This window comes from Syzygium oleosum, unplaced genomic scaffold (assembly GCF_021117445.2).
Source record: "Syzygium oleosum isolate NSW1041296 unplaced genomic scaffold, Sole_v2.1 Sole_v2.01, whole genome shotgun sequence".
NCBI classification, from domain to species: Eukaryota; Viridiplantae; Streptophyta; class Magnoliopsida; order Myrtales; family Myrtaceae; genus Syzygium; species Syzygium oleosum.
The window spans coordinates 10,988,245-11,002,282 of record NW_026607485.1 but is presented as its reverse complement, the minus strand read 5'-3'; the positions used below and the strand labels follow the sequence as shown (position 1 = coordinate 11,002,282).

General features: G+C 38.9%; 1 non-coding gene and 1 pseudogene across 1 annotated transcript; one reads left to right on the top strand and one right to left on the bottom strand.

Moving 5' to 3' along the window:
- The first annotated feature begins 910 nt into the window (after positions 1-910).
- On the top strand, positions 911-12,730 carry LOC130139578 (disease resistance protein RUN1-like; annotated as a pseudogene).
- On the bottom strand, positions 2,082-2,155 carry TRNAV-AAC (transfer RNA valine (anticodon AAC)). The gene has a single exon. It is a non-coding gene; the product is annotated as a tRNA-Val (tRNA).
- Positions 12,731-14,038: the final 1,308 nt, after the last annotated feature.

The window sequence follows — 14,038 nt, the reverse complement described above, 5'->3', positions numbered from 1 at the left end:
CTCTTTACCTAGCGACAACATAGGCTAGGGTTTTGACGGAAGCGTTTATCATCTTTCCTTGGAGGGTTTGCAATCGGTGGGGAACTCCATGACGATGAACCAATGCTCGTAGTCTTAGGTGCTGCATGAAAACCATTCTGGTTCTGTCCAGAATTGGTTTTTGTTCCCAAAATCGGTTTTGGACCGAAACCCGTTTGATAACGCAATTTCATTTTTCTATTTCCGGGCAATTTTTTGGGCACCTAAAAAATTTAAATTTCACTAAAAGTGGGTGGCCACAGGTATTCTAAGCAATTCTGTGAAGTTTTGAAATTTTTGATTTCTTGATTTTTTTTGAAAAAATTCAACAAATGTCCTATTTTCCCGAAATCTAATTTTTTTTTATTTTCTTGACATTTTGATGATTTTTTCTGAAAATTTTCAATTTTTTGGGATTTTATGAATTTTTTTAAAGATTTTTATGAATTTTTCGGATTTTTTATTATTTTTATTCCATTTCTAAAAAAATAGATTTTTGTTCCTGGAAATAGAATTTTCTGTTTTTTATCAAACGGGTTTTTATTTCAGGAAATAGAAATTTTGTACTGTATCAAACGGGTTTTACGTTCTAGAAATAGAAATTTTTTGTCATTATCAAACGGGTTTTTTTTCTCAGAAACTCATCCAGGAACCAGAAATAGAAAAATCTATTTCTGGTTCAGGAACTCATTCCGGAACAGAATGGTTATCATTCGCTACCTTAGCCGTTGGGGAGGATCATCTCCTTGGGAGGACGGTTGCTGTAGCTGGGCGACGGCTCCTTTAGGAGTGAGTAGCGAGACTGGGGGTCTTGGGCGGGTCGGGGGGTCGGATCTGGGTCTTGGCAAGTGCGAGGCGTTAAGGAGAGGAATGGAGAGGTGAGAGCGAGACGATGAATGTGGAGTTGGGAAAGGAGCGTTCGAGCGAAGAGCTGGAGTTGAGGAAGGAGCGTTCGAGCAAGGAGGGAACAAAGTTGCGATTTTTGTCATTCTATTTTGTCACAAAGGAAAAGGTGAGTTGAAGGGGGAAAGAGAAAGTTGAGCAGCCATTTCAAATTTTTTTAATAAAGCTGCTATGCATTTATAATCCAAACGTGAGTCGATCTGACTGGATAACTGCGCGGCTGACGTGGCGCTTAGATATCACTGGATATTTTCTCCCTATAATGACAATATAACAACCTCAAAAATCAGTTCCCAACTTTCTGATTCCATACAAACAAAATATATCATATCCTGCTTGAAAAATGAATTTTTCAAACCCAATTGTGCTTGGATACAAAATTTAACTAAAACCCAATATTACATCATCTATTCACCGAACTAATCTAAAATCCTGATATATCCATTATCTTTCGAAAAAAGTTAAGATCAAGACGGGGCCTTGGCATCATGCCTCATGCAAAACGGGTTTTAATCTTAAATATTCTAAAAAAATCACGAAAATTAACAGAAGATACTTTGGTTCTTAATCAAACACCATACCAAAAATCAGATCAGAATGAGTTCAGGGTTTGGCCTTCACTTAATGCAATTCTTCTTTTGGCACAAAAATTTTCCGTTTGATGAGTCAATTAATCCTCTATAGTCCCAACTCGAAAAAAGTGGGGGGAACCAATCCCACTAAAGCACATTGAAGAAAATGATTCCATCATTATGAATGATTTTAAATTATTTCAAAATTATTTTACGCGAGCCATGACCAGACTTGCAAGTAAATTACGTACCTGAAATTATAATTAGAAATTTAACTGCGACGATCGATATTTTCATTTTAATTACTAAATCACCTACCTCTTGTATCCTGCACAAAATGAGTATCTCTTTAAGACTTTAAGTTCCATTAATAGAACATTTCTAATAAATTTGCATTAATTTTTTGTTTAATTTTTCTCATTTTGTGAGTTCTGAAGTTCTCATGAATAAAGCACTTGATTATATTGCTGAAGCTCAGTATTTCCAAGGGCAAAAATTACCATAGAAAGAAGAAATCAAGCGCTTCAATTGAGAGAATTTTTTTTTTTTTTATAAAGAGGCCAAAAAAGAAATTAATCAAAATCAAAATGGCGTCGCCCGGACTCGAACCGGAGACCTTCAGTGTGTTAGACTGACGTGATAACCAACTACACCACGACACCTCTTGCTCTTCATTTCTGCATATTATTTACATCAACATATGTTTGATAGAGAGAGGGAGCGACATTCGAACTCCATGAGTTTGCATGGCCATGCATATCTCATTGCCCACCAACCCCCCTCTCCGTCTTCAGTTCATCAATCCAACCAGCTAATTAAGAGGAGGCATTGTTGATAGCAGAGAAAAGGGGGCAATGGGAGGGCGCAGCGTCCAAACGTGGACTTTGTCGCTGCGGCTAGTGTCGAGGATGATGATGACGGCGACGTCCCTCTTAATCACAAATGATATACGCGTGGCACCGTTCTTCTCAACCAAAGCCAAAATAACGCAAAATGGGAGATGACTCATACATAATAACTGTCAAGCGGGACAGTAATTGTTGGCAATTGAAAAATTTGGCAAAATTCTTATCAACTTAGTCCTATTCGAAATCCGCTAAGGAGTGTGTAACAACTCACCTGCCGAATCAACTAGCCCTGAAAATGGATGGCGCTGAAGCGCGCGACCTATACTCGGCCGTCAAGGCAAGTGCCAGGCCTTGATGAGTAGGAGGGCGCGGCGGTCGCTGCAAAACCTGGGGCGTGAGCCCGGGCGTGCTTCCTGAAGGAAGCCAACCAGGTGACAGGAAATTTATGAGGAAGATAGCCAACAAATTCTTCCTCAGTGGTCAAACTCTCTATAAGAAATCATTTGATTCAACCCTACTAAGACGTGTGGATGCTACAGAAGCTGAACATATCATGAAAGAAATTCATGAAGGTGAATGTGGACCGCACATGAATGGACATCTTATAGCCCGAAAGATTATGAGGTTAGGATATTATTGGATGACAATGGAAATAGATTGCATCCAACATGTGAGATGTTACCATCAATGTCAAGTTTATGGAGATAGAATTAATGCACCGCCAAATGAGCTACATCAAATGTTCGAGCCATGGCCATTTTCAATGTGGGGCATTGATATGATTGGTCCAATCAACCCCAAGGCCTCAAATGGGCACCGGTTTATCCTGGTTGCTATTGACTATTTCACCAAATGGATTGAAGCAAACTCCTACACGAATGTTACTGTCAAGAATGTTGCAAGATTCATTAGGCGGGACATTATTGCTAGGTATGGGGTTCCAGAAGCAATAATTACGGACAATGGCTTAAATCTAAACAACAAGATTGTGGACAATTTACTCGAACACTTCCACATCCGACGTATGAACTCATCCCCATATCGTCCACAAATGAATAGAGCAGTTAAAGCGGTAAATAAGAATATCAAGAAGATATTGGCCAAGATAGCTGAAAATTATCGTGATTGGCACGAAAGGTTACTGTATACTCTGATAGCATACCGAACTTCAATTCGAACATTAACTGGAGCAACCCTGTTTTTTTTTGGTTGATGGAATGGAAGCAGTGCTACCTGTTGAAGTAGAAATTCCTTCATTAAGGATACTATCTCAATTGAAGCTTTCAGAAGCTGAGTGGATTTAACAAAGATATAAACAACTCAACATGATCGATGAAAACAGATTAAGAGCTATATGCCATGGACAAGCCTATCAGAGAAGAGTGGCTAAATCATTTAACCAAAAAGTGAAACCAAGGCATTTCAAAACAGAAGATTTAGTAGTGAAGAAAGTCATCTTCAACAATTCGGATCCTCGTGGCAAATTCACTCCGAATTATGAGGGTCCATACATTATCAAGAAAGTTCTTCCTGGAGGAGCATTGATTCTTATAGATATGGCAGGAACAGAATTGGCCTATCCTGTAAATATAGATATTGTCAAGATTTTCTACCCATGAAATGAAGGCGAACATTCAAGAAAAGATTCGGGTCACTTTAGAACATGTGCATATCATGCATATCATGCATACCATGCATTTCATAAATATGTTTATCTGTTGTGCAGAAGAAAGCAAAAGGAGACCGAACTAATCGATGGTTTTAGAATTCCCAATAAAGTAGTCAAATAATAGAGGAAAGTATAACTTCCAATTCTATTTTCCGTTGATATTCCCTAATGTACTTTTCTTTTTATCATCTCCAGGGAGACAAAGAAAAGGGAGCAACAAAAAGAAGAATTCCTAGTGGAACCAAAGCAAAAACACGCAAACAAGAGAGATCTTGATAAGTTGATCAGACAAGTATCCTTAAATTATAAGTGCATGTGTTAAAAAAGTTGCCTTTCTAAGAGAAAATCGAACTTTTTCTTCCCCAAGCGGAATGACACTAAGACTGAGCAAAACAAAACAGATTGTTTTGAAAAGAAAATACCTCAGAAACATTTTAAATCAAAAGTTTGAAACACGCTTTCTTTGAGAATGTATTAAGTATCAAAATTCATTAAAAAATGGATAATTTGACAAAAAGGCTTTAAAAAATTTCAAAGAAAAAGTTTAGATCAAATCGAATGGAAAGACCTTCAAATGATGAAAGGTAAGCCATATCCAAACATGTCCCATATACACTCAAAGTCAAAATGGAGAAGTGAGTGAGAAAAACTCATCCGAAGGAAATAAGGAATGTTCGCAATGATTACGTGGATTGAAATGATGAAGGGCAGTCATTTCACTATTCCAAACATATGCTTACCCCTTCCAAACCAAATTTGAGGCGAAATAGTGGAGAAGTTTCTTCAAAACAACCCTATTAAGAACTACCCCACATTGGAGCAAACTAGGAGGTTTATGATTGACAGTTATGGAGAATAGGATCAAGAAAGATATTATTGCATACTCTTGCATCAATCTTTCTGTGATAACTTCAGATAAAGTCATATGAAAGCTCAAGATATCTCGAGAGGAAGAAGAGCATTTCATTTCTTATACCCAAACACATTACCTTTGGCAAAGTCTAATTGAGCATGAATATTCATTTCAGAAACCTAAATTAGTGATCATCTCTTCACACTGGAGCATGAGCATATGATCTACTTTAATAGATAAGAAACAAAAGGGCATGACACAGAGTCCTTAGAATTCAAAAAGGTCAAAGGCAAAGAATCAGGAGCTTGAAAAAGCAATGTGCCTGGTAAAAGCAAGGCCAAATGCCCAAGAAAAATGAAAAGGAAAAAGAGTTCAAAAGAAAGCTCAAAATGACGAAAAAAGGCATGATAAAGCAAAATCAAGATCATAAGAGATCATAGATCACAACAAGTGAGAATGAGCAAAAGAAAAGAGATTGTAATGAATATCTAGGGGACTATAATGTTCATAAAAGAAAGATCCCTAGTGAACAAAAGAGGAAAAGGGTGGTGATGCCAATAAGATCACCAATTTCATAAAAACCGTGAATTCAAATAAATGAGCCTTTGGAGCCTACCCAATACCAACAATACAACCTCTTCCCAAAGATTCTTCAGATTGGGATGTTGAGAATAGAAACATGACTTTATGACAAGAAGTCATCACTCAAAGAAGTGTATGCAATAGTGTCCTGTCTTGTCCTCGAAGTTCTTAACTTGTAGACTCGAGGTCAGATATGATGAAATCCTTTTTCTTGGCCTCAAAATGCCTATTCTTTGAATAGCCATTGACTGAGCCAATATTACAACCTTTTGAAAGACCTTATCGGATCAATTGGATTGTATATATTGCGAACATCTCTGAACACCTAAGGATTGTTTAAGAGAGATAAAATTGAGGGATATCAGATAAGTCCCATTTCAATCAGATGAAGAAAAGACCAAGCTCATAGATTGAAACAAATCGTTTCTAATGAAGGTCTTTCAAACGATCATTTCAAGCATTTCTTGAAAGATTGCAAGCATTTTGTTCAAATAATTCCTCGAAAAGGAAATTTGATTGTATGAAATGCATTAATGCAAAGAATGCATGTTTACAAACCAGGTTTCAAAGTTTTTGATCAACTTAAAACCAAGTTTTCAAACAGCTTGTGGTAAGCTCAAAAAAACCACACTTCAAACAGTTTTGATTAATTTCAAAACTATATTTCAAAATAGTTTTTGTTCAACTAAAAATCATATAAAGGTTAGTGAAACCTCAAAAATCACATAACTCATGGTCAAGGCATTCATTGTTTGAAGTCTTCCCAAAGTCCTACAGGCGAGGAGCCCTTAGGCAAATCAAAGTCCTACAGGCGAGGAGCCCCTAGGCAAATTCAAGTCCTAATAGTGAGGAACCGCTAGGCAAATTCAAGTCCTACACGCGAGGAACCCCTAGGCAAATTCAAAAGTCCTACAGGCGAGGAGCCCCTAGGCAAATTTAAGTCCTACTGGTGAGGAACCACTAGGCATATTCAAGTCCTACAGGCGAGGAGCCCCTAGGCAAATTCAAATCCTACAGACAAGGAGCCCCTAGGCAAATTCAAAGTCCTACATGAGAGGAGCCCCTAGGCAAATTCAAGTCCTACATGCGAGGAGCCCCTAGGCAAATTTAAGTTCTACTGGTAAGGAACCACTAGGCAAATCCAAAGTCCTACTAACGAGGACCCCCTAGGCAAATTCAAGTCCTACAGGCGAAGAGCCCCTAGGCAAATTCAAGTTCTACTGGTGAGGAACCACTGGGCAAATCCAAAGTCCTACTGATGAGGAACCACTAGGCAAATTCAAGTCCTATAGGCGAGGAGCCCCTATGCAAATTCAAATCCTATAAGCGAGGAACCCCTGGTCAATTTCTAAAATCTTCAGGCGAGGAGCCTCAGGTGTTCATGGTTCGTGGGTTCGTCCTTAAACCACGAAATCTGAATAATCATCATAATCATCACCACCATCAATTCATACCCTTGGATAAGCAACAAAAAGACGCTCACAAACAGGTAAGTTTCTCTCTCTCAATCATTAAGAACCTTTCAAAATGTATTCTTAAAAGAGAACCTTTGGATGAGATCACAAATTTCATAAGCAAGATCCCTAATCAATTATTGTGAAAATTCTATCTTATCTTGTTCATTGAGTCGACTAAAACTCAGGTGTCACCTTGTCTTTGAAATCAACCTCTAACAAGTCAATCTCAAAGAGGGGCAGCTGTTGGCACCTGATTTTTAGCTCATTTTTTTTTTCATATTTTCAAAAATCTCAAAATTAGGACTAGGAATCTTGGCCAAGCCTAGAAACCTACTTCTAAACCAAAAATAAATTTTTTAGTATTTTCTTGCATTTTTCCTTAATTTCTTTTAGTCAAAATAAGTGAGAAAATCAAGAAAAATAGCAAATGGAATTAGAAAATTCCATAAAAATAGTCATTAGACTTATTTTCAATCCAATTTCATTAATACATCATCAATTTTGAAAAATCTCAATCAGGTATGTGTTTTTCCTAAAATTGGGCAAAATCAAACCCAAATTGAACCAAAATGCAATTAAATCTTTTCTAGTCATTTTTAAGTCATAGTGTCTTCACAACAAATGATTCTGAGACCTTAAATTACATAATGGTCGGTCCAATTGCACAATTTGTCATAGAAATTAGAAATCCCCAAAATTCAATTGAAAATTAGGAATTTTGAGCCCAAATTGGGAATCATGCCCAATATGAAATTGTCGAACCATGAGACCACTGTTTCTAGGGTTAATCAGATATGGGTAATTCATTTTTGGCATCAATTTTGCCTAATCAGGTCATTTGGACATCAAATTAAACAAAATCCTATTAACCCGAATACAAAAATGTGAAAATCTTGGACATGATTATAACAAAAATTGGGGAAAATCATATATTTGGGTTTAAAATATGATGAGGAATTCAATTTTGGGTTTAAATCTGAAAAATTGGATTAAAATCGCGTCGAATTTGTGAATTTAGACCAACCCGGGTTTGTCGGGTCAGCCGGGTCAACCCGACCCGACCCGGGTCGATCACCTTCTTCACCCGGTTTACCCAGAATGCACAAAAAACCCAGAAAAAATAATTCGTGCTCGAGACTTTACCGACCTTCTCCGATCAAATTAGCACGTTTTAATCAAGTTGGCCAGCTGGAGATTCTCCAGCTGGCGCCGGGGAACCGATCGAAAGTCAGTTCTAACGATCTTTAGGCAGGAAAAATGAATGAACAAAAAGCTAAAAAAAAACTGAATGAAAGGGAGGAAGGTATTCGACAAAATTCCAGAGAGAAAAAGAGAGAGAGAAGGATCGCGAGAAGGAGAGAGAGAGCGAACGATGTGAGTTGAGGCTCCTTGAATTGAGTGATCGGCGCTTTTCCGGCCAAAAAGCACCAGCAAATTGGCTCAAGTGGTGAACCTTCTCACCTGAGACCACCAAGAGCAACCCGATCACCATAGCCTGAAACTTCAGACCAGCCAGCACATCCAGAGGTGTTCAAGCTAATATGAGATCATCGGTTCAAAGTACAAGTGTCAGGGAACATATTTGAAGACTCTGATCAGCCTAGAGTACTCTCATCATTCTGAATACAGAGTTGTACAGACAAACTCTTTCAAAGCACCAGAAGAAGCCGTGCAGTGAAGCATGGTCATGGGAAAAGGCTCTCATTAAGGTGGGCAAGATAAAGGGATGGAACTGGAACAAAGATGAAAGGTAAATGTCCTAGAACTTTTCTAATTGTCATATGTAGATTTCCTTTTCCTCCCTATTCCGTGTAATTGCGGTATTGCTGGTGAAAACATAGTTTATTCTATTATATTAGTGTTTCATTCTTTTCATTGTTCTCCCATTTTCTAAATATCTTTTATTTTCACGGTAATTAAGGATAAAAGACAGATTTTCTTCAAAAATTGAGATACGAATATATTTTAATCACGTAAAATTCATATATATTGCACATGCTGATGACAAAATTAATAGAATAGCTGTAACAAAATAAAAGTGCAGAAAATATAGCGTAACAGTTTAAGGTTCTTGAGTAAATGTGTACTACTGGAAATTTAAGAGGATTTTGTGTAGTTTCCTCCGATATCTTTCATCCCCATTTATATGGCGGTGTGATTTTTAACTTTCGATTTCATAAGCATTGAAGAAAAATATAGAAGTATAAGGGCCAGTGTATATGTAAGGAATATTAGAATGAAACGATTACTTAAAAAAGTGAAAAGCTCTGTTCTCTCATGAATATCGGCACTGTCGCGGTGATCGCTCCTAGCAGCTCCACCAAGTCGCTAGCTAGCTACCACAGCAGCTCTCCATCAGTCGCCGCCACTTCTTCGTCACTAGCCCGACACCAAGCCACCAGAAGCCGCCGCCGAGCCATCCGGCCCCCACCCTTTCTTTCTTTCACTCACTGGCAGGTTGGATTCGGGCTCGGGATGTCGGGTCTCTGATGTCACCGAGCTCATATCCGGCGTTGCCGTGCTTGGGCTACCCCAAATCTGGTGTCAGCGAAGGCCCGCAAAGCCATCCCTAGTGGTCGCAAGGCCACGACCCACGGGACTTGAAGGATTGAGGAAAGGCCGAGATGGGTGGGTCGACGGGGCGCGACGGCACTGGAACATGACGGTGATGGCCCTGGGAGGTGAGATGTCAACGGCGGCGTGGTAGTGGCAGGGGCTGATGGTGATGGTGACTTAAATTGGGGGAGCGGAGACAGATTGGGAAAAATCCGGATTGTTTTAGCGTCTAGATTAGTTTGCGTAATTTCTGCAAATTGTAAGGGCAATTGAGTCACTTAGGGAGTAGTTTTGCAATATAAAATATATTCCTAACATGGTTGTTAAGTTGTTGCAGCCAAGCAGATCTGATAAAATCTGTAATTGAAATTGTATTGGATAAGCTGAATGTCGGATATAAAAGGATTGTGTCTGAAGATCTAGTTGGAGTTGATGATCATGTAGAAGCTATAATCAAAAAGTTGGATGTGGGATCTAATAGCGTGCAATTTCTCGGAATCCACGGAATGGGTGGGATTGGCAAGACAACGCTTGCCAAGGTCATCTTCAACCGGCTGTCTTCTCACTTCAAAGACTGCAATTTCCTTTATGATGTCCGAGAGTTGTCACAACGGCATGGTCCGGTATATTTGCAAAAAGAGTTGCTATCCAAGTTCCTTGATTCATGTTCTATCGTCGATCGAATTCATGACGTGGATGATGGGATCAAGATGATTAAGAGAGTTCTTGGCAATAAAAAAGTTCTCATTGTTTTGGATGACGTGGATGAGAAAGAGCAACTCGAAAGTCTAGCGAAAGAAGGTGATTGGTTCGGTTCCGGTAGTAGGATTATCATAACTACTAGGGACCAAAGTGTCCTAAGGATTGAGGGAGAAGCAACAAGTGAAGGCCCAACAAAAAAGTCTGCAAAAGTTTCGGATTACGAAGTAGAAGAAATGGAATTTGATCATGCTCTTAAGCTGTTCAGTAGGCATGCCTTTAGAAGAGACTTTCCGCCGGATCAATATGTCTCCCTTTCAAAAGAAGTTGTCTCCACTTTGGGAATGCTTCCTTTTGCCCTTGAGGTTACAGGTTCATCCCTTAACAATGAACCCCAAGAATTCTGGGAAGCCACACTGAAGAAGCTAAAGGATGCTCCTCCCAATAAAGTCCAAAGTAAATTGATGATATCTTATGATAAGTTAGATAATGAACAAAAGCAAGTGTTTTTGGATATAGCTTGTTTTTTTTGTTAATAAGGATAAAACATATCCTTTCTACATGTGGGATGCCTGTGGATACCACCCACAGGTTGCCATTAAGGTCCTCTTTCTCAAGTCCTTGATAAAAATTAAAGATGACGACACTTTTTGGATGCATGACCAAGTGCGGGATCTCGGAAGGAAAATTGTCCATGAAGAGAATTTTGATAATCCTTGCAAGCGCAGCCGAGTGTGGAATCACACGGGAGCCCAGAGAATTTTGACGCAGAAAAAGGTATAGAAAGGGAACAATAATTTATTTTCCTGTGATTTTGTTGTAGATTATTCTTGCAAAAGGAAAAGTTAATTGCTATTAGCGCTTGAAATTGTTTGCTTTTGACCTTCACATGTGGACTTCCTGCTGTTTCCGTTGTCAGGGAAGTAGTAAAATAGTAGCACTGTCACTTGGATATTGTCAAGACATTATTCTAAAGCGTGACGAATTTGCCGGTTTACAAAACCTAAGGTTCTTTCAAGGGAATGGGGTGTCACTTGTTGGAGACTTCAATAATCTTCTCTCCCGTTTAAGATGGCTTTCTTGCCAATTTAGCCATCCCGACTTTGAGACAATAAACTTTCATCCGATTGATCTAGTCGTTCTTAACCTTTCATACAGCAGTATTTCAGAGGAAAGGATTGGTTGGATCAGAGTATGTTATGAGTCCCACTCTTTGTATTCGTAAATCATTTCTTTTCATTTTTTTTTCGTAGGTCGTTACTGAATAAGTATTATATCAAATTATTTTGCAGGCGGCAAGGAAACTAAAAGTACTAGATCTCAGCTACTGCAGAAACTTAACGAGAACACCTGATTTATCTACGTTGGTGTCCTTGGAGAGATTGATTCTTCGAAAGTGTAGCAACTTAATTGAAATTAACCCATCCATTGGTAATTTAAAGCTCCTAACCGTTTTGAACTTGGATGGATGTGATTCTCTTCGAGAGTTGCCTAAAGAAATAGGATGTCTACAAGCTTTGACAGAGATTGTCATGCCTCCTATGCCAATTGAATTCGAACTTCCGCAGACATTTGGTAATCTAAAGTCATTGTTGACCTTTGATTTATCAAGAATGGGGATTGGCAAACTCCCATGCTCGATCGGAGGGATGGTGAAACTTAGGCGGTTGAATTTATCCATGTGTCAGAATATAATGGATCTTCCAGACTCGATTTGGGAATTAAAATCATTAATCGAGTTGGATTTGTCAAGTACTGGTATTAGTTACCTACCCGATTCGATCGGCAATCTTAAGCAACTGACAATACTTAGGATGAGAGACATAGTGTTGATAACAAAATTACCAAGTGCAGTCTGGCTGTTGGAGAAGCTTGAAGTGTTAGACGCTAATGAATGTTGGAGCTTGACTGGCGAAATTCCTGAAGATATTGGGAGACTGTCCTGTTTGAGGATCTTACACTTGTTATGGACTGAAATATCTGGATTACCCACCACTGTGAGTCGCCTCTCTAATCTCCAGGAACTGAAGTTCTGTGGACGTTATGGGCATAGACATATATCGGAGCTTCCTCCAAGTTTGACTTGTCTGATATGGAGCATTGATCTTCCCACTAGCATCGGTACCCTATCTCAACTGAAAAAACTAACATTGGAAGCTCAAAACGTGCGATTCCTCCCCCGGCTCCCATCTAGTTTAAGAGAGTTACGACTTCGGTTTCTGAAGACCACTCAATCGCCTGATTTTTCCAATTTGAAAAACTTGTCAACCTTGGAATTCCATAGTTGTTCAATACCGGAATTCTCCGGAATAATTGATGCGGAGTTGGAGAAACTCAATATGGAGGGTTGCACGTTTACAGGACTGGACAAACTGTTTGAGTTGGAAATGAAGAGATTGACATCTTTAACGTGGCGTTGGTGTGAGTTCCCCCCAAAAGTTATGGATCTGTCGCGTATGAAGAATCTGCAAGAGGTATATCTGTATTCTTGCAAGTTTTTAGTCGAGATTCGCAGCCTTGAAGAATTGGGATCCCTTTCCACCCTCGGTGTCTTGTATTGCGATTCAAAGTGATTGTCCGTGAAGTGTTATACTGTACACTGTATAATAATTTTGGCACTTTTAGCAGCCCATCGTCATATGATCCATTCCTTCATGTGAAGCCTTTTTTTTTTGTGAAAGTTTTTTCTCAAAATTATTCGTTGTCCAACTCATGGCATGCCTTCTGCTGAAACTTCTAATAAATCATGCAGTTGACAAAATTAAAGAAACACAAACAAGCACAAAAACTGAGAAAACATGGAACAAACTCATTGTAAACTGAGGGTCATGGCATACCTTATTCATACATATAGGTGAAACATTTCCGTGAAATGTCATCCTCAGCAACTGGTGGACACCTTCATACATACAAATACGAGCTATGTCGATCGAATTTAAGTGGAAAAATCCTATTAATTTCTTTTTGTTAGTCGGTGTACAGATGACCAACTAAAATCACCATATCTCAAATGGACTAAGAGGCTCTGTACGAAAAAGAGCAAAGGACCTAGAGAGAGAGAGAGAGAGCCTTGAAGGAAGGAAACGAAAAATAGGAATGTGCTTTGAAACAGAGTAAACCTTTCCTCAAGTTGCAGACACAAAACTTGTTACTTAAGGGGAATCCCCTCAGTGTGATTTGCAACAAAGCCCACCGAGTGGGATTTTGTGTTTCCCAGGAAACAGGAGAACTTGGGAAAATGTGTGGTGCGGACCGCGGCGTCATTCTTTCGAGGGTAATGGTGCAGTTAGATTCTTATTTTCCATAATATTAATCAAGGTAATCAATGTCAAAATTTTACTAAAATTTGCCATCCCCACAAGAAAAGGGAATCCAAATAAAAAGATGTCAAACTGTGATAAGAGGGTGCCACTAATGATTTAGTCATATGATCAAAATATATCACGATCAATTTTCTAAGCGAAGAAAAATCACAAAATCGTTTATTCATGTCAAGAGACCAAAATTGACATAATGAATTATATATATTGGGGACTGAGCTGTTCCGGGACTTTGCCTCAAAATCACAACTTCTTTTCTTTGTACGTGAAGGTGGTTAACAATATCACCTAAAGAGAGGTGAAAAGTGATTTGAAAATCTTTTGGCAAAATAGTGCAGAATTAATAGTGTCGCGACCGAACTCCCGAGCCCCTTTTTTTTAAACAACATGCAAAAAAAAAGGGGGGCTCGCCTGATACGTGCTAAGTCTAAGTTCAGGACTTAACTCGGGCTCTCCCAAGCCCATACCATATCGCGACTTAGGGTTTAAGTTTTTAACATGCAAGTGGTTTATATCAAGGAGTCGCCACTAATCGATTTGGGGTAGGTCGATTAGAAACCC